Below are 26,737 nucleotides of genomic sequence, written 5' to 3'. Positions count from 1 at the left end.
AATGTTAAAAATCAGATAATAAATAAAGTGACAAATGAGGTGATGCGGCAAATTGATGAAGAGAGAAGCATTCGGAAAAATATAGTTAAAAGAAGGGGTAGATTTATAGGCCACATATTATGGCATCCTGGAATATTCGCTTTAATACTGAAGGGACAAGTAGATGGGAAAAATTGTGCAGGTAGGCAGAGTTTGGATTATGTAAAACAAATTGTTTGGGATGTAGGATGTAAGGGTTATACCGAAATGAAACGACTGGTGCTACATAAGGAATCTTGGAGAGTTGGATCAAACCAGTCAAATGACTGAAGACAAAAAAAATATATATATAAATTTGATATACCGATGTATCAGCATATCATAACGGCGTAATACATTTTTACGATATCATTTTAGTGACGTAATAGATCACAGGATAAGTGTGTCCTCTCACGCTATCTTGTATCAAAAGTACGGCATAGATGCAAGTTCTCTTATTTCCATCAACCTGTTGCCTTGGCAACAATAATACCCGCCTACAGTTCGCATAGCCAATCAGAGTACGCTTTGATTGGTTTAAAATGTTCCGATTGTTCTCTGTCTTAAAATTTTCAGAACAAAACCTTTCATCTATTTTGATAGTAATGGGCAACAGAGAATTACAGAATATTTATATTCGTTTAAGTCTTTTATGATACATACATACAAAAATACTAATATAATGTGTGTGATTTTGTGCATGCACGCAGCGCAGGTACACTTTTAGGTAGTTAGTAGGTAGAGGAATCCCAGTTAGTTGCTAAAATATGACGGTAGCCGCGTTTTAGAAAAATACTGGTTCATACTTTCTGTAACTGTGTGGATTTACAAAGTTTTTTTGAGTGGAATACAATTTTTGTTGGTTGCATCTAATTTGACGTTTAATCTGCCCTCTCTTGCAATTCATTTCTAAACTATAGTAATTGCAAGTTACTTACAACTCTTTTACAGGAATAAGAGATTTAATTATTGGAGTAAGCATTTCGAGTGAAACCCAACTAGAAATTGCGTAGTTTTAAATCCTAAATGTTTAAGCATGTCTACATAACATTCCATAACATAAGAATAATATCCTTAACAAAGTTACAACTTACAACAAATAGCTTGTGGATGAATAATGAAAAGTACTTTGACTTTTTTCTTTAAATTTTATTTTTGTTAATTATTTTAATCTTTCGTTTAATTATTTGTTTTTATCTAATTCAGGAAAAATTTACTTTTTAAGCCCTTTAAGCCCTTTTTACGCGTCCCTTTTCTTCTCCAAATGGATCGATTTGATGGATTTTTTTTGATGATTCTATTTTGATGTGAAACGTCTTTAAAATCATACCGAAACATACGGAACAGAAATTTGTAGCGTAACGAAAAGGTCTTAATAACTCCCTAACTATTAGTTTCAGAGACGTAAATGCGGTGTCATTTTATAACTTACATGGTCAACTCGCCGATACGACTTTGATTTTGCGTCATTGGCGAGCGTGTTGGCGGGGAGGGGGCACAGAACAGATCGGCCAAAACTGGCGCTCTCGCTCATTTCCATTCAGTTTAGCTCACGAATTAGACGTGATAGCGCGGTGATTCGAGTGTTTGTGATTAGAGTTTGTCGAGATAGATCGATTAGGTTATAATAAGTGTATTTTGGACAATATTTACGTGTAAACAATTAAAATAAACGTATAAAGAAGTATAAAAATTCAATATGTCAGCCTCAGCCCGCGCAAAAGCCAGCCGGAAATATAAATTACAATATCGTTGGAAAGGGGTGGTTATGGGCCACGCACAATCCCAATGTCCGGTGCCGAGCAAGTGAGTCTTGTTTCGGGAGCGTTGCAAAGCTGGCACGGCACTCAGTGAACGAAACCTCTACCGCTGCTTATTATGTCTTGCCTCTTGCTTCTCATGTTACAGACCGATGTTGAACAAAATTGTCGTTGGATATTAATCGAAATAAATATCATGTACCATTTAGTGTCTTTTTTATGTTAAAATTAAATTTAGTAAGCAGTCAATATCTCGTTTTCATTTCAATCCGATACACTAAAATTGACTCCGACCAATTTATTTGTAGAGTTGGCCAAAAGAAGGAACTAAAATTTTTCATTGGTGACTTTCAATTTTATTCGAAAAATACAATGATGGCTCTCCCGTTTAACTGTACAGAAGTTGGTCGGTAACTTCATCCAAGGTCTGTAACATTTCACGTTAAACCAACGCCGTGCACCCCGACACAGACCTACCGAATTTTTTATTGTGCAGAAAAGAGTTCTTCTGTTGTTCTCGTTGTATAACTTTCCCAGCAAACGTTAAAAAGAGAAATTTTTCAAAGAATAATTAAATTTTCTATATAGTCGATTTAGAAATAAATATAGAAAAAAACAAATATTTTTCCTTTTTTCTTGTTATCATTATTTAAAATTGGACTAACATCGTAGATAGCCTGATGGAACACTAAATTAAAAACTTAGTCAATGACAATCAATTTTTTTTTCTTTTTTTTTAGCGTTAATTGCAGTTTTGAGTTTTATAATTATTTTAGATAATTAAGTATTTATTAGCAAATAATCAGATTTATTAGGTAAGTATTATTTATGGAAAAATAATACATATTCCCGAATCTAAAAGAGCCTTACTTCACGCTCGACAGTAGTCAGTTAACATCTTTTCTTTGCATCTCTTTTTATATTTTTTTGTAAATCCAGCTTACATTTATTGCGAATGAGTATTTTTTCGTACGTTTAATGTTTTTTATAAAGCTAATTCGACTTTATATAAAAATAAGACTAAAGTCTTAAAAGGATTAACGGTAAAAAATGTATTAAAAAAAGATATAGGGGGATTTATTTTCAGTAGTTCTTTAAATTTCGACTTATGAAATTGGCAATAAAATGAAGGTTATTAAACTTGAAAGTGTTTTTTTTTTAATTTTTTTTACAAATTTCTGAATGAAAATTTAATGACCTGAGAAGATATAAAAAACTTTTTTTTGTCCATTTTTAAAAAAAAAAATTACTTTTATTTGTTTTTTTAATATTTTAGTAAATATATAGAACTAATTCTTTAAAAATATTTCAGTAATTAAAATAAATTTATTTCTTTTATTAATATAGTCATAGTTGTTTCTAGTAAATATTTTATCGAATTAAGGTAAACCTTAAGTTAAGTTACGTAAACCTTCCCTAAGGCTATCCCTTGTACTATCTTTGTCTATATTCTCTTCTGGGAAAAGATATTTCAAGCTAAATTTTTTAATTACACCATTTCCTCTTAGATCATCCGTAATTTTTATTCTTTTCCAGTCTTTATTTTTGCACCTTTCACTATTTCTCCTGGCTCTGATTTTAAATTAATCCTGCTCCTCCCGTTACATGATTCAACCAGTTAGTTTTCCTACTTAGAATTTTTCTATTTTCGTTAACTCTCTTTTATTACGTATTTATTTTACTAGTCTATCCGTTTCATTTTCCAATCTTCTCAATACCTGCTTTCAAATACCTCCAGATTTTTTCTTATGTTTATTTTAGTGTGAAATGTTTATAAATATATATATATGCTATGTTTGCAAAGTGTGGCAATCCTTAAATAATGTTTCAGCAGTTAAATATTAAAAATTTAGTAAATGTTCCTACCTCAAAATAGTCTTTTTTCAATACAGTCTATTTTTAAACCAAGTCCAACCGAAAGTTTTTGAGTTAATCATCCCAAGTTTTTGACTTGTTCAATGGGACTTTATATGGAAAAGGTAGGGTTTTGACAGATAATTTTAAAGAGCATCGAAGAACAATAATTTTAATTTACATAACTTCCGGCTTGGACAATCCTAATGAAATGGAAATTATTTAATATATTTCGTTGCTAGTCTCAAAACTGGCCTATAGTGCATCTCAAATAAAGGGTCTTGTAGAAACTAGATCGTTTTGAGGAAGGAACATTTGTAAATTTTTTTTTTTTTAGTATTTTACTGTTGATTTAAAAATTACCTTATAACTTACCACTTATTAAACTAGCTATGAAAGATAAATGGCCGCCGTTTTGGTTAACATGGGTATTTTAATTTCTTTTCCAATAATGCCGTTGAAAATGATGTCGTAATTGTATTTTCATAATTAAAAATTTTTTTAGTTACCGCCTATGGAAATTCTTGGTGCCCGGGTGATGTCATACCGAAAATCTTTTCGGAGTAGGGTACTTTTTCGGAATTTCACCACTCAACATTTTTCTATTCTTTTTTTTAACGATATATAGCGAACCGTACGTAAGTATAACCTCCTTTTTGTATAATATAAATATAAACTAACGAAAAATAACCTACGCTCGCTAACCTCTTCTAATTAACATTAAATATACAAATTATATGTAACAATGATGGAATATTTAATGATGGGCAAGAGAATTTGTAGGATTCTAATTTATGTGAATTTCTATGGCGTCACCGACATAAGGATGAGGAAGATTTGTTCAATTTGACACTTCAGTATATTGGTGAGTTTCATACTGTAGTATAATTATCGTTTACTAAAATAAATATTGTGTTGGGTATAAACGCCAAGTATGTTGGTTTGTTTTTCTTTCTACTATTAATCTGAGGCCTAAAATTGCTCCCTTTGACCCTATACTTTTCCTGAAACCAAATTGGTCTTCTCCTAACACTTCCTCCACTCTCCTCTCAATTCTTCTGTATAGAATTCTAGTTAAGATTTTTGATGCGTGACTAGTTAAACTAATTGTTCTGTATTCTTCACATTTATCTGCCCCTGCTTTCTTTGGTATCATTACTATAACACTTTTTTTGAAGTCTGACGGAAATTCCCCTTTTTCATAAATATTACACCCAGTTTGTATAATCTATCAATCGCTTCCTCACCTGCACTGCGCAGTAATTCTACAGGTATTCCGTCTATTCCAGGAGCCTTTCTGCCATTTAAATCTTTTAATGCTCTCTTAAATTCAGATCTCACTATTGTTTCTCCCATTTCATCCTCCTCAACTTCCTCTTCTTCCTCTATAACACCATTTTCTAATTCATTTCCTCCGTATAACTCTTCAATATATTCCACCCATCTATCGACTTTACCTTTCGTATTACATATTGGTGTACCATCTTTGTTTAACACATTATTAGATTTTAATTTATGTACCCCAAAATTTTCCTTAACTTTCCTGTATGCTCCGTCTATTTTACCAATGTTCATTTCTCTTTCCACTTCTGAACACTTTTCTTTAATCCACCCTTCTTTCGCCAGTTTGCACTTCCTGTTTATAGCATTTCTTAATTGCCGATAGTTCCTTTTACTTTCTTCATCACTAGCATTCTTATATTTTCTACGTTCATCCATCAGCTGCAATATATCGTCTTTTAAATATTATATTTAAAAATATATTATATGAATTTTTACTTCCTTGTAAGAAAGTATTGTAACCGCGAAAAATTTTTATTTTCAGATTTCAACGGAAATATCCTTTTTGACCATCCCTGAATCCAATTTAACTAGTTTTGGCGTGACGGCTGTACGTACGTATGTGAGTATGTATGTATGTATCTCGAATCTATGTATCTAAATGTATGTATCTATGTACGATTAACCGTAGAATGATGAAATTTTGGATTTAGGACTGTTGTAACATATAGTTGTGCACCTCCTCTTTTGATTGCAATTGACTGGATCAAAAGTGTTAAAATAAAATCACAAAATCCAAAAGATTTTTATTTTGGAGTTTTTCTTAATTGCAGTAATAAGCCCTCATTGATATATCATAGCTTTTCAACGACATATCATAAGTGGTACTTCTTTTCATTGGTTCCAGAGTTATAGTAAAATAAAATTTTAATTAATGAAATATTTGGATCTTACAAGGGGAAGGAACATCGGCGAGAATCCGACTTCATTTACTTTTTAACTTTTTTTTAAAATTTAAAATATTGATTTATTAATAATTATTAAACACTGATTGTAAAAAAAAGTATAATAAATATTAAATCAAAAACAAAAAATTTAAATAAAAAAGTATGTAATAAAAAATATATGTAATTTAACAGACGTACAAGGAAGTAATGTGGTGTCCACATCAGATTATTAATTACACTTTTGTTTCTTCAAAATAATTTCATCTAACCATTAAAATAAATTCATTTTTAAATAATTCTAATACATGCATTTATAACTAATATTGCATAATATTACAAGTGTATATCGCAAAAAAAAAAAAATAGAAAACTTTTGGGGGAAAATTCCGAGAGTACTCGAGGTAGGAGCATTTGATAAATTATATTTTCGTATTTTCAACTGTTGAAAAGTTATTTAGAGATTGCCATAATTTATTATAATGGTTTTTCATGAATAATGGCTTTATATAAACCTATAATAAGGATAATTTCTTTTAGAATTCATTTTTTTATTACTTCTATTTTACTTTTTAATCCATGAATTTCAATGGTTTTTTTTTGTTACTGTTTGAAGGAAACGGCGCATCTGTCGTATCTCATTCTATTTTCATCAACTTTTCATATATAATTCTAACCGGTACAAACCTTTTTAAAGCCGGGTGATTCAAAAAGGACTTCATAGATTTATATGCACATAACATTTATTTAGATAACATACAGGTTTGGTTGAGGTCTCATTTCATAGCAAAACTTATGAAGTTTTGACTCCCGTAGTTGATTAATATCAAAATTGGCCACCAGCGCTGTTATCAGTGTTGTTAAAAAGTGATATATTTACTGGTGCGGAACGGACTCGCTGTGTGTTTTTTTTCACGATTTTCAGTCAGCAAATGCAATTTAATTTAATTTTCGTCGAGAGCCTCCTGGTAGGCGTACAATTTACTCTTGGTACCAAACCTTCTTTGAGACAGGTTGTTATGTTAAACATACAAAATCACCATGATGCCCGTGCATCCATGAAGCTGCTGTGGAACAATTCAAATAAAGCTTTGCACGTACTTAGAAGAAATCAACTCGACGTGCGTTACGTGAGATTGGTTTCCATAAAGGACTGTTTGGCTGGCCTCCGTGGCGCAAGTGGTAGCTTCTCGGCCATTCATCCGGAGGTCCCTGGTTCGAATCTCGGTCAACATGGCATTTTCACACGCTACAAAAATTGTCATTCGTCTCATCCTCTGAAGAAATACCTAACGGTGGTCCCGGAGGTTAAAAAGAAAAAAATAAACGACTGTTTAGGGTGTATTACATAAAAGTTTGCACTTGAAGCCATAAAAACTAACTGTGATTCAATACATTACACATGACGACAAAGTTTCTTGGCTGTAGTTTTGTGTGAAAATGATGGGTATAATGGCAGACGACACACTTTTAGACAACGTAATTTTTACTTATGAGTTAACGTTTCACATCAGCGGCAAAGTGAACACTCATAACTGCCGAATATGGGGTAGCGAAAACCCTCATGAAACTTTGCAGTACATTCGCGATAACCCTAAGGTCATTAACCCACCGTGCTGGTCTAGTGGTGAATTCGTTATCGAAAATCACCTGATTTAGAAGTCGAGAGTTCTAAGGTTCAAATCCCAGCAAAGCGAATTATTTTTAGATGAATTTTAATACCAGATCGTGGATATCGGGGTTCTTTGTTGATTGGGTTTCAATTAACCACATATCTCAGGAATGGTTGACTTGAGACTGTACAAGACAGTTCATTTACATTCATACATATCAGTCTCATTCATCCTCTGAAGTAATACCTTACGGTGGTTTCGGAGGCTAAACAGGAAAAGAACAGCGATTTTTAGGTTCTTGTTTTTTGACCCCAAGCAAATAAAGACTGTACGGCCTGTTCTTCTTCCAGGTGGCTACCGTAAATGGTATCGTTTATCTGGATATGTTTCAAAATTTTCTGATTTCTCATTTAGATGAGGATGACCAAGATGGACGCAATTACTATCAAAAAGACGGACCATATCACTATCGCCTAGAAGTCCGAGATTTTTTTGATATTCCCAAGTCGATGGATTGGTCCTGAAGGTCCAATTGCATGGCCATATCCCTTCCCAGATTTCTCCCGGCTAGGCTTTTTTCTTGTGAGGTTACATTAAAGATCGGGTTTAGGTACAACCTTTGCCTGCCGATTTTGTTCATCTGATACTTCAAATTAACGCCGCAGCTGCAGAAGTAACGCCCGACTTGTTAGTTGCAGTCGGGAAGGAAATCAACTTTAGATGTGATGTATGTCGGATTAGAAGTGGAAGCCAATAGAATCAAAGTGAATGTTACGTGACAAACCTGATGTTTTTTTCCTATGAAATGAGACTTGTACCGAATCTGTAAGTTATCTCAAAAAAATTTTTATATAATTTAAAATTGTGTTTAAAGTATTTTTTGAATCACCGGGTACTATAAATCATTAAATTTTTATAATATTTAGTCAGATGGATCTGAGCTTAGAAATTTAAAATTACATTCATGAATACATAATTTTTCCTTTCCCCACCACATAGTGGCGAGAAAAAAATATACACTGCTTTAATAGCCACTGTAGGTGGTTATTAAATTTTATGAATTATAAACCCATTAAAATGTAACCCAACTGCCTATTTTATGTTATAATAATTTTTATAACAGTTGTAAAATTAAACATAACTGTTTAGCGTGTTGTATAGTTACGGATGGATCTGCTATCCATCGGGTATTATTATAGCACTAATGATCGTAAAATGATATACTGAAACTATTTAAATACACCATTATATCTTCACGCCATTTAGATTAGTCATTATTATAAAAAATATTATGTTATGAATTTCTAATACTTTTCATATCTCTACATGAAAATAATTATCGTTATTTATTCCATTGTGAATAATTCATAATCAGTCGCCTATTAAATTTTGTCAATAAATTTTTCACGCGTCTTTATTTCAATTTTGTTTTATGTGCGTAATAAACTGTAATGTTAATGCGTATATATTTGCATCCGATCATAAAATTTTGTTGTACTTCATTTTATATATTACAATTACGTTTATGTAATTACAATTATGTTAAAGATTACTGTAAGTATTTATGTGAGGAAAAGCAAAAAAGTACTGTAGTTAACTAATGTTAGGCCGGCATTTATAGGAATAGCAGAATTTCTTCAAAGCTAAATGTTTCATAAATAATGATAGCATAACTGAAACTGGTTTAAGATTATAGGAATATATATATATAAACGATTTATTAATTAAAATAGCAAATAATTTAAAAAAAATAATAGCGATTAAGGGTAAAGTAAAAGAAAATATACCCCGACGGGGAGTCTTATTCTTTAAGACTTTGGGGGTTGGCGTCCCCACGGGCCTAGCCTCCGCAGCTTTCCTTCCCACTATACAATGAGCTGCGGAACACTTTACATTATACACATATACTACACCAAGAACACTGCATAAATTACAACATGCACACATACACAATTACACAACAACAACCTACACTGATATTTCTTACATTAACACTCGGTGGTGTTGCGACATCTTACGAAACGCAACCGCAACCCAAGGTGGGAACAAATCGTGCCGATGGGTGAATGGCTCTACGTAGTGAGTCTCGAACGATGTCCTCTGGGCACCAGGGCGAACCCAGTTGTATTTAGCTCTAGCTCCAGTACGCGTGCGCTCTGCTGGAGTGGTCCATTTTTCGCCGGTACTCGTGGGACCAAAATTTCTGATCCTATAATTAATCCCAAGATGGTTGGTGGTCCATCTGAAAAAACCACCAAATTATGTCTTGCGAAGAGACCTCGGTCAGCTTTGTCTGACGAGGATAAAAGTCCTATGGAAGAGAACTACAAATCTTTAGACTTGAACCTTAAAAATATTCGATTCATTGTTCTCCGAAATAGTCAGGAAGGTGGCTCCCTCCAAAAGGTTTCACCTTTCTTAATTAACAAAACCATAACAGGTACAAGTGGCTCCCCATAGAATATCAGGAAATTACGCGACGGATCGATTCTGGGTGAAACATTCAACGATGAACAGAGTTGATCTATCTTACGTCTCCGTAATATGGGTGGCATAAATATAAGTGCAGAATGCCACAAAACGTTAAATACGAGCCGGGGTGTAATTTTTTGTAGAGACCGTCTAGATATAGATATCTCGGAAATAGTTGATGAGCTTTGCCACCAAGATGTTGTTGAAGTGAAACGTATAATGAAACGGCAGAACGGAACAGAAGAACCGACACCGTCTCTTATATTAACATTCAATCTCCCTGTTCCACCAGAGAAGATTAAAGTGGGTTACCTCTCGGTTCGGGTACGACCATTCATACCCAACCCACGGCGATGTTTCAGATGCCAAGGTTTTGGTCATACTACAACATCTTGTACAAAAACTGAGATCTGTGCTCGATGTGCTAAAGAAGATCACAATGACACTAACTGCGAAGAAAGTGAAAAATGCGCAAACTGCAGTGGTCCACATACAGCCCGCTCCCGAGATTGCCCAACTTTTAAAGAAGAAAAGGCAATTCTCAAAATCTGTACGGAGCAAAAACTATCTTTTCCGGCGGCACGTAGAGAATATAAAAAGATAAACAATTCACGGAACCTGGTTAAACCAGACGTATCTTTTGCCACCGTTACATCTAAACAAATTCCTACAAATGCTAATAATCAGCAGTGCGGATCCTGCAATGAGCTTAAAAAACTTGTTCAGATGCTATCTGATCAAGTAGCTTCACTTACAGCCACTATCTCAGAGCTGACAAAAATGAATAAAAAGTCCTCCGTCGCAGCTAGTGAATCAAACAGTATGTTATATACGAAAGTTCCTATTCCCAAAGTCGTACCGCAACGAATAGCGACTATCACAGCTGGCAGTAAGCCACCTAATAAGCTCCCCATGAAGGGAACCCACATAACTATCTCTTCTGGGATGTCAACTACAGCATCCCATTCAAATAAATCTCCTCCACCATCACCTCATATACTGGAGGATATGGTTGAAGAACCACCCGACCCTAGGGCATCGGAGTTCTTTAAAATAAAAAATACAAAAAAGAAAAACCGAATCACGTACAACTAATTTTTATATAATTTCCGAAATTTATTTTTTTTATTTATTTTTTACACTTATGAACATTATTCAGTGGAATGTTAGAGGTATTCGGTCCCGCATTGAAGATATTAGAGTACTAGCGCACACACATGATCCACTAATCATGTGTTTCCAAGAAACTCACCTTCTACAACATGACCGAATTACACTTAGAGGATACTTCTGCGAGAGATACGACTGCCTAGTAGACAGTAGGGAGAGTGGTGGAGTAGCGATTTTCATGAAGAATGGGGTGTCAGCTACAAGAATTCAACTAACCACTGTCATTCCTGCTATTGCAGTAAAGGTCTCTATTCCCTTCAAATTGCATATCTGCAATCTGTATCTCTCACCGAACACTGAGTTCAGTGCTTTAGATGTCTCAAATCTCCTCACACAAATACCATCTCCATCGTTAATAGTAGGAGACTTCAATGCCCATCATATTTCCTGGGGCTCAACCTTCTGCTCCACTCGAGGAAATATGATAAACAGATTGAGACAAGATTTTGACCTTTGCCTACTGAATAATGGATCACACACATTCATGTCCTTATCAACTGGTACTGTATCTAACCTTGATCTTTCCATATGCTCACCGAATGTACTCCCTCATTTTAATTGGTCGGTTTTTGATGACTTTCACGGCAGTGATCATAGACCAATTATTATTAGTTTCGGTGTAGACTGCGAGATTAAAAGAAGGCCACGGAGATGGATTGTTGAAAAGGCAGATTGGAACGGATACCATAAAGCATTCCAATCTCAGTATGACGATGGAGCGAACATCCTCGACCAATATTCTTCTTTACGTCCATGATACTTGAGAATGCCAACAAATATATCCCACAAACATCGGGTAATCCTAGACGTCCTTTCGTTCCATGGTGGAACGATGATTGCAAAAATGCTATTAGGAATCGACGGCAGGCACTACGTAAATTTAATCGTAGGCCTACAACAGAACATCTAAATTTATACCGCAGGGCTAGAGCGGTGTGCCGTCGGGTATTCTTGGACGCTAAGAGGAATTGATGGACGAAATACGTGAGCACTATCTCACACACTACTTCCACGTCTACTGTATGGAAGAAAATTCGTGCAATTTTCGGATCACGGAAACAATCTATTCTTGGTCTTATTGATGAAGGAGAACTCCTTTCATCATCCTCGGAAGTGGCAAATAGTCTAGCAAATTCTTTCCGCTCGGTGTCTCTCACCTCATCATATAATAACGATTTTCAACGGTACAAGATACAAATAGAAGTATTATCGTTAAACATTGGTGACTCGGTTGGTGAATTAAACACCCCATTCGTATTTAAAGAATTGTTACATGCACTTAAAAATTCACGGGACACTTCCCCTGGACCGGACAACATTCGCCTCTCCATGCTTTCACACCTTCCTAATTCGGCACTACAACAACTTTTGAATATTTTCAACGGTTTATTCTCCGAACAAGTCTTCCCACCCGGCTGGTCAGAAGCATTTATTATACCAGTACTAAAACCTGGTAAAGACCAGACGAACCCCTCAAGCTATCGTCCTATTTCATTAACAAGCGTTTTGTGCAAAATAATGGAGAGAATGGTAAACCGCAGACTTACATGGTACTTGGAGAAACATGGCTTTCTATCTCCAGAACAGTGTGGTTTTCGACAAGGACGATCTTCTATTGACCATTTAGTGTCACTAGAAACAGCCATACAAAACGCTTTCCTAAATCGGCAGCACCTCGTCGCTATCTTCTTCGATATAAAAAAGGCGTATGACACAGCCTGGCGACGTGGTATTATTAACACTCTCAAAGAATGGGGAATCAAGGGCAATATGCTTGCTTTTATCCGGGGATTCTTAAATCACCGAACGGCTCGTGTTCGTGTGGTTGATTCGCTCTCAGATAGTGTCATCTTGGAGAATGGAGTGCCCCAAGGTAGTGTATTAAGTGCCACCTTATTTTCTGTAGCCATAAACGATATTACCAAATGTGTGCAGGCTCCTGTCTCATGCTCTCTATTTGCTGACGACTTTGCTATCTACATTGCAAGCCGTTCAGCACCTACAGCAGAGAGACTACTGCAAAACACTATATCTCACCTTGAAGCTTGGTCCAGGATTACTGGTTTCACATTTTCATCCGAAAAAACAAAATGTGTAGTTTTTTCTCGGCTACGAAACCCTTCTATTCCGCAAATTTTTCTGAACGGAGAGACTATTACTATCTCTACTTACGTCAAGTTTTTAGGTTTATTTTTTGATAGCCGTCTTACTTGGGTCAAACATTTAAAAGAATTGAAAACAAAATGTTCCAAACTTCTAGATATGATGCGAGTTCTTACTAACACCAACTGGGGAGCTGATAGATCATGTATGATACGTTTTTACTATTCCTTTGTTCGCTCCCGTTTAGATTACGGTTGTGTCGCCTACTCTTCAGCTCGTCAAACCGTGCTTAAAATGCTGGATAGTGTACATCATGCTTTCCTTCGGCTTGCCACAGGCGCGTTTTGATCAAGTCCTGTCGCAAGCTTACTTGTCGACTGTGGTGAACCATCATTTTGGGATAGACGAGACCAGCTCTTATTATCTTATTTTGCTCGTCTAATAGGACAGCCAAATCACCCGGCTCTTGAGTCAGTCTTTAGAAATCCTAATCTAGGAAAGTATGAGGATCATCCACGTCGTACTGCACTTGTAGGTGTCCGTACCTGGCGTCTGCTGCAGCATATAAATGTTGACACACCGTCATTCTTTCCTATGTACCCTTGCTCATATCCTCCATGGAGAATAAACCTCATAAATTTTAATTTTGATCTGACTACATACAATAAACAATCAACACCATCTATTGTCTTTCAGCAGATGCTTCAGTGTGTTCTCTCAAAGATGAAACCAGACGCGGTTGTATACACTGATGGATCTAAACAAAACGATACAGTTGGGTGTGCTTTTGTTGTCAATGAGAGAACTTATATGTTTGGTCTCCCCGGTATTACGTGTGTGTTTACCGCTGAACTATACGCTATAAATAAGGCTCTAAACATCATTAACCCTAAATATAGAAAAATTCTTATTTGCAGTGACTCGTGTAGTGCTCTCCATGCCTTAAAAAATTTTTATTCTAAACATCCTATCGTCATTGAAATTTATAACACAATCGCTGAGTTAAATAATCGCAACACAGAATTAAGTTTTTGCTGGGTCCCTAGCCACGTAGGGATTCCAGGTAATGAACATGCAGATTCTGCTGCCAAAGAAGCATGTAATCAGCCTCCTTTCACCAACCGAATTGCTACCTCTGATTTTATTAATTGTGTAAAACAATCACTGAGAGCGTGGTGGCAAGGTGACTGGACGGCTACCGTTGATAATAAACTCCGACAGATTAAAGATTCTGTGTTACCATGGGACTCCTGATACAGAAAAACTCGGCGTGAGGAAGTAGTTCTTTGTCGATTGCGGATAGGACACACGAGGATCACACACGATTACCTGACGACAAGAGGACAAGCACCCCTATGCGCACGATGCAACTGCCCCATGACTGTGCACCATATACTCGTGGATTGCATATGTTATGCGGCGTTGCGTCGTAAATTTAATCTACCCAGAAACATCCGTGGTGTCTTGTGCAATGATAATGAAATTTTAACCCGGTTGTTTTTATTTCTTCGTAGTGCTGGGTTAATGCAAAAAATTTAATATCGTTGCGTATATTTTTTAATGCTGGAAGAGTTTTTAATAAGTTTCTTTTTTTCTGAGTTTCTGATTTTTTTATCCGATTAGGAGCCTTTTACACTCCTTATCGGAATTTGTTAAATTTTATATAGTTATTTTTTTTTTTTATATTTTAAAGACTCTCTGTGATATTAGTTGTAAGATTTTAGTAATGTTAGTTTTATGCTTTATTTCTCCTTTTTAATTTTTATTTTTAACCTAGTTTTAATTATATAATTAGTGTTAGTTTTAAGTTTTACTTAATTTTGTTATTTCAGTTTTTAACCTAGTTTTAAGTTTTATATTAGACCCTTTATGGTTTTTAGTTATCCAAGAATGGGCCCTTTACACCCATCTTGGACTTTGTAAAATTCTATTTACTCTTGATTTTATGTTAGTTTTTAATTAGTCGTACGTTTTATTCATCTTTTAGAATAGTTTTAAATCCTTTTATTTTTATATAAAAAAAAAGCTTCCGGGCGATGATAACGCGCAAGCGTTTTTCGCCCTTAAAAAAAAAAAAAAAAAAAAAAAAAAAGAAAATATAATAATATATAGGCTTATTTCTTTAAAAAGATTCTATTTCAAATATATTACAAAACTTAATTTTAATTTTTGAAATCTAAATTCTTTACAAAATAAAGCAAAAAGCCAACATTTTTAATTTTAGTATTGTTGCATCACTATTTGAAAATTATATTCGATTTTTTAAAAATTTGTGGCTTATGCATCAACTGCATTTTTAACGATTAAAATATTCATTAAAATTCATTTTAAATAGATTAAAATGGAAATTTAAAAACTTTTTTCTATTGTTTTTAAAATGGAAGCTCCTACATCAGAGGATGGAGTGCGTAATAGGTTTTTTAAGAGACTTTATTGCTTAAATAAATACGTTTTTAGGATTAAAAATTTGAAATTGTAAAATTTTTTTTTCATTTTGGGGAATTCCCATACTCAAGGGAAAGCATTTAAGTAAAATTAATTTTTAAGAAAACAGTCTTTAAGTGGTGATTATAAATTTAAATTTATAATCACTACCAAGACCGAATTTCGTGGTTATATTTTTATTACTTCCTTCCACGAAGTAAAGGAAATATTGTAATCGGAAACAAATTCGGTTTTCAGATTTCAGCGGAAATATCCATTTTGACCATCCCTGAATCCATCTTGACTAGTTTCCATGTGCCGTCTGTACGTACGTATATATCTCGCATAACTCAAAAACGATTAGTCGTATGATGTTTAAATTTTGGATTTAGGACTGTCGTAAGATCTAGTTCTGCCCTTTCCTTTTGATTGCAATTGACTGGCCCAAAAGAGTCCAAATAAGCCCAAAATCCAAAAAAATTGGATTTTGAACTTTTTCTTAACTGCAGTAATAAGCTCTTATTGGGAGCTTTTTAACGATATATCATAAGTAGTACTTATCTTCATTGTTTCCAGAGTTATAGCAAAATAAGATTATAATTAATGAAATATTTGGATCTTACTACGGGAAGGCACTTCGGGTTGACTCCGCCTTCATCACCTTATTTTTTAAACTTTTTTTCTTTAATTTAAATATATTGATTTATTAATAATTATTTACCTCTGATTGTAAAAAAAAAACGATTTACAATAATAATACAAAAAATATATTAAAAAAATCGGACGTTATTAGTAAAATAAAAGTTTAAGTATTTTTCTTGTAATTCAAAAATTTTTACAGATATTAATAATTATGAATAAATCAATAAATTTAAATGAAAAAAAAAAAATGTATATATATATATATATTTTTTTTTCGAACCGATGTTTTCATAGTTACAGATCCGACACGTTCTCACTTACACCACATAACTACTTGAGCGACATGAAAAAAAAATTAATATATAAACTAACATAAAATGCTAATACGGACACCACAAAAAAAGTGATACAGTCTGGTGTTCACCACAGTGCAATTCTGTAACTCTCCACTTTACTAAAAAAAAAAATTAATATATAAACTAACATAAAATGCTAATACGGACACCACAAAAAAAGTGATACAGTCTGGTGTTCACCACAGTGCAATTCTGTAACTCTCCACTTTACTAAAGAATTGGAGGATCGTATCTCAATTTTAAATTAAATAAGTTTAAATGAAGTGCCGAAAAAAATGTGTGTATGTAATTTAATAGGCGTACAAGGAAATCATGTTGTGTCCAAATTAGAGTTTTATAATTCAAAGTGTTTTGTAGTTGAATGTATTAAATCAAATTAAAATATAATTATTAAATGCATTGTAAATATCCATTTTTTTTTGTCTTCAGTCATTTGACTGGTTAGATGCAGCTCTACAAGATTCCCTATCTACTGCTAGTCGTTTCATTTCAGTATACCCTCTACATCCTACATCCCTAACAATTTGTTTTACATATTCCAAACGTGGCCTGCCTACACAATTTTTTCCTTCTACCTGTCCTTCCAATATTAAAGCGACTATTCCAGGATGCCTTGGTATGTGGCCTATAAGTCTGTCTCTTCTTTTAACTATATTTTTCCAAATGCTTCTTTCTTCATCTATTTGCCGCAATACCTCTTCATTTGACACTTTATCCACCCATCTGATTTTTAACATTCTCCTATAGCACCGCATTTCAAAAGCTTCTAATCTTTTCTTCTCAGATACTCCGATCGTCCAAGTTTCAATTCCATATAAAGCGACACTCCAAACATACACTTTCAAAAATCTTTTCCTGACATTTAAATTAATTTTTGATGTAAACAAATTATATTTCTTACTGAAGGCTCGTTTCGCTTGTGGTATTCGGCATTTTATATCTCTCCTCCTTCGTCCATCTTTACTAATTCTACTTCCCAAATAACAAAATTCTTCTACCTCCATAATCTTTTCTCCTCCTATTTTCACATTCAGCGGTCCATCTTTGTTATTTCTACTACATTTCATTACTTTTGTTTTGTTCTTGTTTATTTTCACGCGATAGTTCTTGCGTAGGACTTCATCTACGCCGTTCATTGTTTCATCTAAATCCTTTTTACTCTCGGCTAGAATTACTATATCATCGGCAAATCGTAGCATCTTTATCTTTTCACCTTGTACTGTTACTCCGAATCTAAATTGTTCTTTAACATCATTAACTGCTAGTTCCATGTAAAGATTAAAAAGTAACGGAGACAGGGAACATCCTCGTCGGACTCCCTTTCTTATTACGGCTTCTTTCTTATGTTCATCAATTGTTACCGTTGCTGTTTGGTTCCTGTACATGTTAGCAATTGTTCTTCTATCTCTGTATTTCAACCCTAACTTTTTTAAAATGCTGAACATTTTATACCAGTCTACGTTATCGAATGCCTTTTCTAGGTCTATAAACGCCAAGTATGTTGGTTTTTTTTCTTTAATCTTCCTTCTACTAATAATCTGAGGCCTAAAATTCTTCCCTTGTCCCTATACTTTTCCTGAAACCAAATTGGTCTTCTCCTAACACTTTATCCACTTTCCTCTCAATTCTTCTGTATAGAATTCTAGTTAAGATTTTTGATGCATGACTAGTTAAACTAATTGTTCTGTATTCTTCACATTTATCTGCCCCTGCTTTCTTTAGTATCATGACTATAACACTTATTTTGAAGTCTGACGGAAATTCCCCTTTTTCATAAATATTACACACCAGTTTGTATAATCTATCAATCCCTTCCTCGCCTGCACTGCGCAGTAATTCTATAGGTATTCCGTCTATTCCAGGAGCCTTTCTGCCATTTAAATCTTTTTATCGTATTAGTTAAAATTATTAATTTTTTCAGTTTTATTGGCCTCCATTATTATAATTATTTATTGTTTTTTGTTTTAATTATATTGTACTTCACATTTTAATACAAAAATTCTACGATATATGGCTAGATTTATACTGAATTTTAATTAACTTACACTTTAATATATTAATATATAATTTCGATATACAGACTGTATTTCGAAATTTTCCCGGAATTTTCATAACCTATTCTACTTGTAAAGATAATGGAAAAAGTTTATATAAATATGTGTCCTAAAATGCTTCATTTGCTAGTTACGGCTAGTGAAAGATTTCGCTCGGATTTCAGCTACCCTGGGGAAATGAGGCCGTTCTGATATCTTTAAGACGTTAATTAAGGAGCAACACATAGAATCTTTAAACAAAACTTGTAGATAATTTAGTTCTGATTAATATTGTGTAAGATAAGTTGAATAAAACAAAGAAAAGTTAGTAAAATTTGAATTTTATCTAGAAGCAGTACATTACTACATTTTTCAAAAAGTACTTATTTTATGTAAACAAAAATCAAATTATTTTTCAGTGATGTGAAAAATGTATAAAAATAAAACGTACTGTTAAAAAAAATAAAAATAAAAACTGGAAATTACACATTTGTAAAATAAGTATAAATAAATAAAAATTACTTAGATGATAATCATTTCCTTAACGACGGAAATACAATGAATTATTTGAACAATTATTATTTCATAGTTGGCAATAAAATAACAACAGCTGGTAAACAATGCGCAGTACTGTAATAGTGTTTAAATCATTCTGTAAGGTACATTAGATATATAGAATACTGTTAAATTTATTTATTTATTTTTTTGTTTACTAGGTGGATGAACCTTATTTACGGGCGCCAAGGCAGTGTCGAGCTCGCTAATATGTTCGGAAAGATGTTATTAATTGCGTATTTGTACCTGCGCACTACCGACTCAACCTCCACCCCAGGCTAACCGCCCCTCCTCGAAACCGCTAAAGTGGCATTACTTCAGGTGAGGGATAAACGCCACACAAACAATCATATACCACTAACAATAAAGTAGGACCAAACACGCACACACCCTAAGAACCAACGCATCACAACAATACACTAGACAACTGAACGCACAACGCCCGCAAATAGGCACAACAAAACACGCACACCAGATCCAACCTGCCCCAAATCCACGCAACAGCCATCAACACACACGCATCACACAATACAACTCATCAAGAAGAACACGACACAGCAACCCAACAGTCACAATAAACACCCACAGCAGACACATCTGATCAACGCGCGCGCACACATACACACACACACACACACACACTCACCGCACAACTTGCAAATGTATACTGTTGACTGTGCCGTTGTTTCTGTTCTGGAACCTATTCTATTTGATTTTTCAGGTCAAACACCATTGGATATCACTAGTTCTGTCCCTTAATTAATGTCCCAAAAATTTCAGTACGATCTTATTTCACCGAGGTAGCTGAAATCCGAGCGAAATCTTTCATTAACCGTATATCGCAAACAAAGCATTTTATGACATATGTTTATGTGAATCTTTTCCATTTTCTCAAATGTAGAATAGGTTATGAAAGTCCCCGGAGATCTTCATGTTGCATTCTTTACATGCATTATGTAATTTAAAATTGATGCACGATAACCGTATATATTCTTGTACAACTATATTGTGTGATATAGACACAATATATCGTCTACATTGTGTGAGACATATACCCGGAAAGTCGATTTCCTTTGTGTGCACATTTAAATTATTTAACGGGTGGGAAATCTTTGTTTTACAGTTGGTAGTAATTAGCTGATGCTCTAGTTATTGTTCAATTATTATTCAGCTCATTTATTTATTTGTATTGAGGAAATGGCGTGTATTAAGTACAGAAAATAGAAACAAGTTTTTCAGTGTTGATGGAAAAATAGTAGGGGTATTACTGCTCCGTAAAGAATTACATGTGATATTTTCTAATTATTCTTCATTATCGTCCTGCATAAATTTGTATAATCTGGCTATAAAATTGGGAAATACTATAAGTTTTGAAGATCTTGATAAATAAATAAATGATAAATAAATCTTATCATAATAAATAATTTATTATGGAGATATTAGTAAATATCCTTCAAATAAAAACCAGAATTATTTCCGTAGGGCTGGAAATGCCTAGAACAAGTTTATGAAAAATTTTAAACTTTGAGTTTTATCAACTTTTTTTCTGTTTAGCGTCCGGGAATCACCGACAGGTATTACTATAAAGGATGAATGAGGACGATATGTAAGAGTGTAAATGAAGTTGGTCGACCGTTCCTGTGATGTATGGTTAATTGAAACCCATTCACCAAAGAAGTTTTGTAGTGTTTTATTAACTAAGATTTTTTCATGTACTTCGTGATAATAATTTTGACAGAAGGGTGGAATTTTATAAAAATTTCATGATTCGTTATGAAGCAGATATTTCATTTCTCTATCTCTGTAATACGACCTAATGAAGCATACTTAAAATTATATATATATATATTTTTTTTTTGTTATTTCTGTTTAGCCTGCGGAATCACCGCAAGGTATTACTTCAGAGGATGAATGAGGATATGTACAGTCTCAGGTCGATCATTCCTAGATGTGCGGTTAATTTTTACCCAACCAACAAAGAATACCGGTATTCACGATCTAGTATTCAAATCTGTATAAAAGTAACTGCCTTTACTAGGATTTGCACCTTAGAACTCTTAAATTCGAAATCAGCTGATTTGCGATAACGAGGTCACCACAAGACCAACCCGATGAGCTAAAAATTATATTACCAAGAAAACATTATCATAATAATGTTTATTAATTTTATCACAAATCTTTTGTAATTATGGAGAGGTAGCTATCTATAGTACCCACAATTCATTTTTGGTGTGATATCCGAAAAAAAAAATTTGGTATCTTATTTCTTGACGATATTATTAAAGATGATTTATATCTCGAAATGTTACGAGATTTTGTTATACCTGACCTTTTAAACAACCCTGTGTTTGAAATCGGCAATCCGTAAGTTTGACAGCGAATGAGGTATCTCCTCATTATGCTCTACAAGCAGAGACAACCCCCCTCATAAAATTAAAATAATTTTCTAAATGGATAGGACGCTGCGGAACAGTTGAACGGTCACTATATTCATGTTACTTTGCGTTTTGGGGAATCATTAGAGAAATGGTATTTCTTCAAATTCAAATAAACAACCGGTTCAAGCTGTCGATTAAAAACTTGGTTGATTTTATAAATCGATTCGAAAATTTGTTCGAAAAATGTTTAGTTCGCATACACGAATTCATAACCGCAGAAGGACAGAACTTAGAAAATGTTCTCTGATAATTGTGAAGATTTAACAGTAGAAAAACTCTTGTTATTTTATTATTAATATGATAAACTGATGTTTAATCCCTCCAGTATATCCTAGAAATTTATGGATAATGATAAAATCATTAATTACGTTAGTGTTGTATCCTCCATAAATTTCTGGATTAAAGACTTTAAATTTGACTGTAAAATTTCTTTTATGTCAGAAATAAGGAGATAAAAAGTGTTCTTAAATACTAGAAGTTTTTTTTAAAGAAAAAAGGTTTTGAAATTTTATCGGTAAGAAGCTGAAAGTAGCGGGAAAGAGTTTTTTTCCTTCATATTCCATCAAATATTTGCGATAAATCTCGAAATTTTGTATAGATATTTCATATGCATTTGAAGAAGGAATCAAGAAAGATTTTGTTTTAGACAAAAAACAAAACAAAAAAAAAAACCATGGACAAAATCACTAATATAACTAGTTATTGTTAAGAGTGGAATCGGATGAAAATAAATAATTTTTTTATTATTATTAACATTATTATTATTATGTTACAGATGTTATTGTTTATAATAATTTAGGAAAGCAGCTGATATTATAATTCTATATTAAATGGTGGAGGTAAAGGTTCCCTTACCTATTGTAATTCTATATTAAAGGGAATTTTATTCAGTGTCACACATTTTAAGAATTAGATTACGGGACAATAATTTTTTTCCCTATTTTTGAACACTTTCTTCTGGTTACACCAAAATGGATTTCTGGTGAGAATAACTTTTAAAAAAATTACTATTATTACAAACAACCCAACGTTTTTGTATTTTCTATTTGGTTTTTGTTTTTCTATTTTATATTATCCTTAATTTAAGTGCTAAATTCAATTTATTTATTTATTTATTTTTTGTATTTCACCCTAAAGATGAACCAAGAAAGGTAGAATTCATTTTTTTAACAATAAGTAACTACATATATGGAAGTGAAACTTGGACAATCGGAGTATCTGAGAAGAAAAGATTAGAAGCTTTTGAAATGCGGTGCTATAGGAGAATGTTAAAAATCAGACGGGTGGATAAAGTGACAAATGAAGAGGTATTGCGGCAAATAGATGAAGAAAGAAGCATTTGGAAAAATATAGTTAAAAGAAGAGACAGACTTATAGGCCACATACTAAGGCATCCTGGAACAGTCGCTTTAATATTGGAAGGACATGTAGAAGGAAAAAATTGTGTAGGCAGGCCACGTTTTGAATATGTAAAACAAATTGTTAGGGATGTAGGATGTAGTGGGTATACTGAAATGAAACGACTAGCACTAGATAGGGAATCTTGGAGAGCTGCATCAAACCAGTAAAATGACTGAAGACAAAAAAAAAAAAAAAAAAGTAACTACATTTATTTCAATATACTATGTAGTAGTGAATAATTTTGTACTTTTTACGATGTGAAATAAAATGTAAATATAATTTTTATACAGTTATCCTTTAGATATACCCAAAAAGGAAATGGGAGGGAGGATTTGGTATTTTTTTAACACGTTATTACAGTTCGAATTATTACATTTTAGCTAATTTTTATACGTTATTTTTAGTGCAGATTCCAAATTTTTTATTCATCTTGAATTTTCCGACCTCTAAATCGGAATGATTGCGCATTTTGCCTTTCCTCCGTAATTTTAGCATTTAAATACCGAACAGCCACTGAATATTTTCAAATATTCAATTTCGGGGTTATAATTGGACATAAGTCCCAATTTACCGGAATGAATAAGTAAATAATTTTCGAATTCCAAAATGTTATGAATGAAACTGATTATAAAACCCGTGCTTTTACAAACATTATTCTGTAAGTTTATAATACCGAGTGAGCAACTTAAAACCAAACCGGGTCGGCTCGTACTGCAGATATTTGAGTGTCAACTTTAACGCTGCTACTATCGTTGCTACTACTAGCACCACTACTGGTTGTATATATTACTACTCTTGTCTATTGTTGTCAATTGTTCATGCTTTAATGCAATATAGTTTTGTTTCTTCCAGTTGTTTTTTTCTAAAATTTCTTATTCGATTGAGGAAATAGTTGATGTAGTGGAAACTTATCTTTGTTCTGGATCCTTTCAAGAAGGAATCCATCGGGTTGGTCTAGTGGTGAACGCGTTTTCCCAAATCAGCTGATTTGGAAGTCGAGGGTTCCAGCGTTGAAGTTCTAGTAAAGTCAGTTATTTTTACACGGATCTGAATATTAGATCGTGGATACCGGTGTTATTTGGTGGTTGGGTTTCAATTAACCACACATTTCAGGAATGTTCGAACTGAGACTGTACAAGAATACAGTTCATTTACACTCATTCATCCTCTGAAGTATTATCTGAAAGGTAATTACCGGAGGCTAAATAGGAAAAAGAAAGAAAGAATCCTTTCAAAAAACGCGCTAAATATTCTGGAAAAAATTTCTGAATGCCAGTATTCCAGCAGAATTGCAACATTAAAGATCCTGATCCCATTCAGGAAGACACCCACCTTGTGAAGATCCCGGTCGCAACACCACCCCTCCGATTCGAACCCTGATGGGCTTTACCGGAGGTCATCTTCTAGAACTTTAATACTCGATTAAATATTTCAGTCATCGGTACGGCTTCTATTAGGATGGCACCGATGCCAATGCCTCGAAAGACATTTCCATCGGTAATAAAAATCCAACTAACAAAAGATAGTTTTCAAATTCACCTAAACCGAATCAAAAAAAAAACCTAATAACCAATAAAAATTTACAAATTGAACTATAACAAAACATTACTCTCATACCCTCAAACATCGGTTCGCATCATTGAAATTTTGATCTGCCATACTAAAGCAACCGAAATTACCAATCAACCCACGAACATACCAAAAAAAAACTGGGCACAATTTCCGAGTCTGGCTGAAAAGCACCCAAACAGGTCCTTAGCCATCCAGGTACGATTCTACACGAAACACCTTCTTTAGTCCTTTCGAGCGCTAAAAAATCTTTCAAACCAATGCGCCACTTATCTTTGACTTTCCAGTTAGCCTGCAAATCCAAACTCGAACCGATACCCTCAAACTCATTTACCAACTCTTCACGTCTAAACTCATATTTTGAACAGACTACGGCACATAATAAGTATCATTCGATACTAAGCATTGAGGACATTGACCCGAGTCAGTCAAGCCAAATCGAGCCAGCCTGACCTGTAATGCACCATTCCACAAAAGGAACTAAGTCTCAGGCCTGTTCGCAGAGAATGTCGAATAAACAGCTTCCTTAAGATTTTTCATGATTTAAATTTGAAACCGTATCGTTTAAAAACTGTTCAACAATTTATAAGGAGGACAAACAAACCGAAACATCTTAATTACTGCGACCGTCTTCTAAAAATATTTTTGATGTACAAATATAGATCTGATGCTGTATTTCATGTCACTCTAGACACGATTTTATTTATCTGGGTATGTTAGTTGTACAACATCAGGTATCGGATGATGGAAAATTCTCACCGGATGTTTGAACGTCCATTTTACCATGATAAAATCGGTGTATGGTGTGCTGTTTCTGGTAATCGTATAACGGTACCAATATTTTTTGGCTGTACTGTCAATAAAGAAATGTATCTAACGATTTTGGAAGAATTCTTCGCTCGGTTAACAGATTGTGACAAAAGTACGGCTAATTTTAATAAGACGGTATAACAAATTATTACACTTTTACAAAACTAACTGGCAGCACTGAACGATGGTCTCTGCGTTTTGTTAGTTGAAATTTTTTTCTTTCGAGGCTATTTGATGGATAGAGTCTATTAATCAAATCATTATATTATCGCTGAACCGAATGTGGATGTATAACAAGAAATCGACGGCATTAACAGTGGCGGTTCGTAGCTAAAATTAGTGGGGGTGCTGCTCCAGGAAATCTTTTCTGGTTCTTTTCAAGTCCATAGTTAAAGTTTTCTGTAAAATAAAAGAACCGAAAAAAATGAATCAAATAGAATAGCTGGAAGAGGGATAATAATCTAATTGTAGTTTATCGCATTGAAGAATATGATTTTTAAGCACGTCGTGCTTAAAAACCGTATTCGGATTAATAGAATAAATAATAAAATGTCAATACAGATAATATTTTTTAGTATTTTTAGACAGTAACTAAATAAAATGTTCGCTTAAATGTATATGCTATAGATATTGCTATATACACGCTTAAAATTTATATATGCACGCTTAAAAAGAATGCAAATACATAATTAGTTTTACTAATTACTTTCTCTTCCCTTCCAGCGTGTTTTTGGACAGATTTGGCAATCAAAGAGCCCTTGTTCTCCGCCATCTTCTGATGGCTACTGAAAAAAAAAATATACCACTTTCATAAACCACTAAACTAAATCAATTTCACGTCAGGGTCGGCACTGTGGAAGCGACAGTACTGTCTCTCGCAGCCGTGGATGCAGTTTCCTATGTGCGCATGTGCATAACAGCCAAACTCCACGCCGTTGGAACTGTGAAGCGCACAGTTACATACAAAGATTTTTGTATCTTTTTCATTAACTGAGAGATGGCTACTGACATTATGTTTAAGGTTTATAAAATTGTACAAATATAAAGAAAGGATTAAAGAAAGAAGGATTCATAATAATAAATGTTATCGATAATATCTAGTGGAAATAGGGGGTGCTGCAGTTCCACAGTGCTTATACGCGAGCCGAAGGATAAATTCGTACACAAAAGTGTACCATTGCGAAGAAAGCGAACTTTCTTCGAACATATTTTTGTAAAAATGTAGTAAATACGATAATTTTTTCTTATTGTAAATACAGAATTTAATTTAATTTATATTTTCATTTCGTTGCTA

This window comes from Lycorma delicatula, chromosome 7 (assembly GCF_047948215.1).
Source record: "Lycorma delicatula isolate Av1 chromosome 7, ASM4794821v1, whole genome shotgun sequence".
In the NCBI taxonomy this organism is placed as follows: Eukaryota; Metazoa; Arthropoda; class Insecta; order Hemiptera; family Fulgoridae; genus Lycorma; species Lycorma delicatula.
This window is presented reverse-complemented; position numbering follows the sequence as displayed.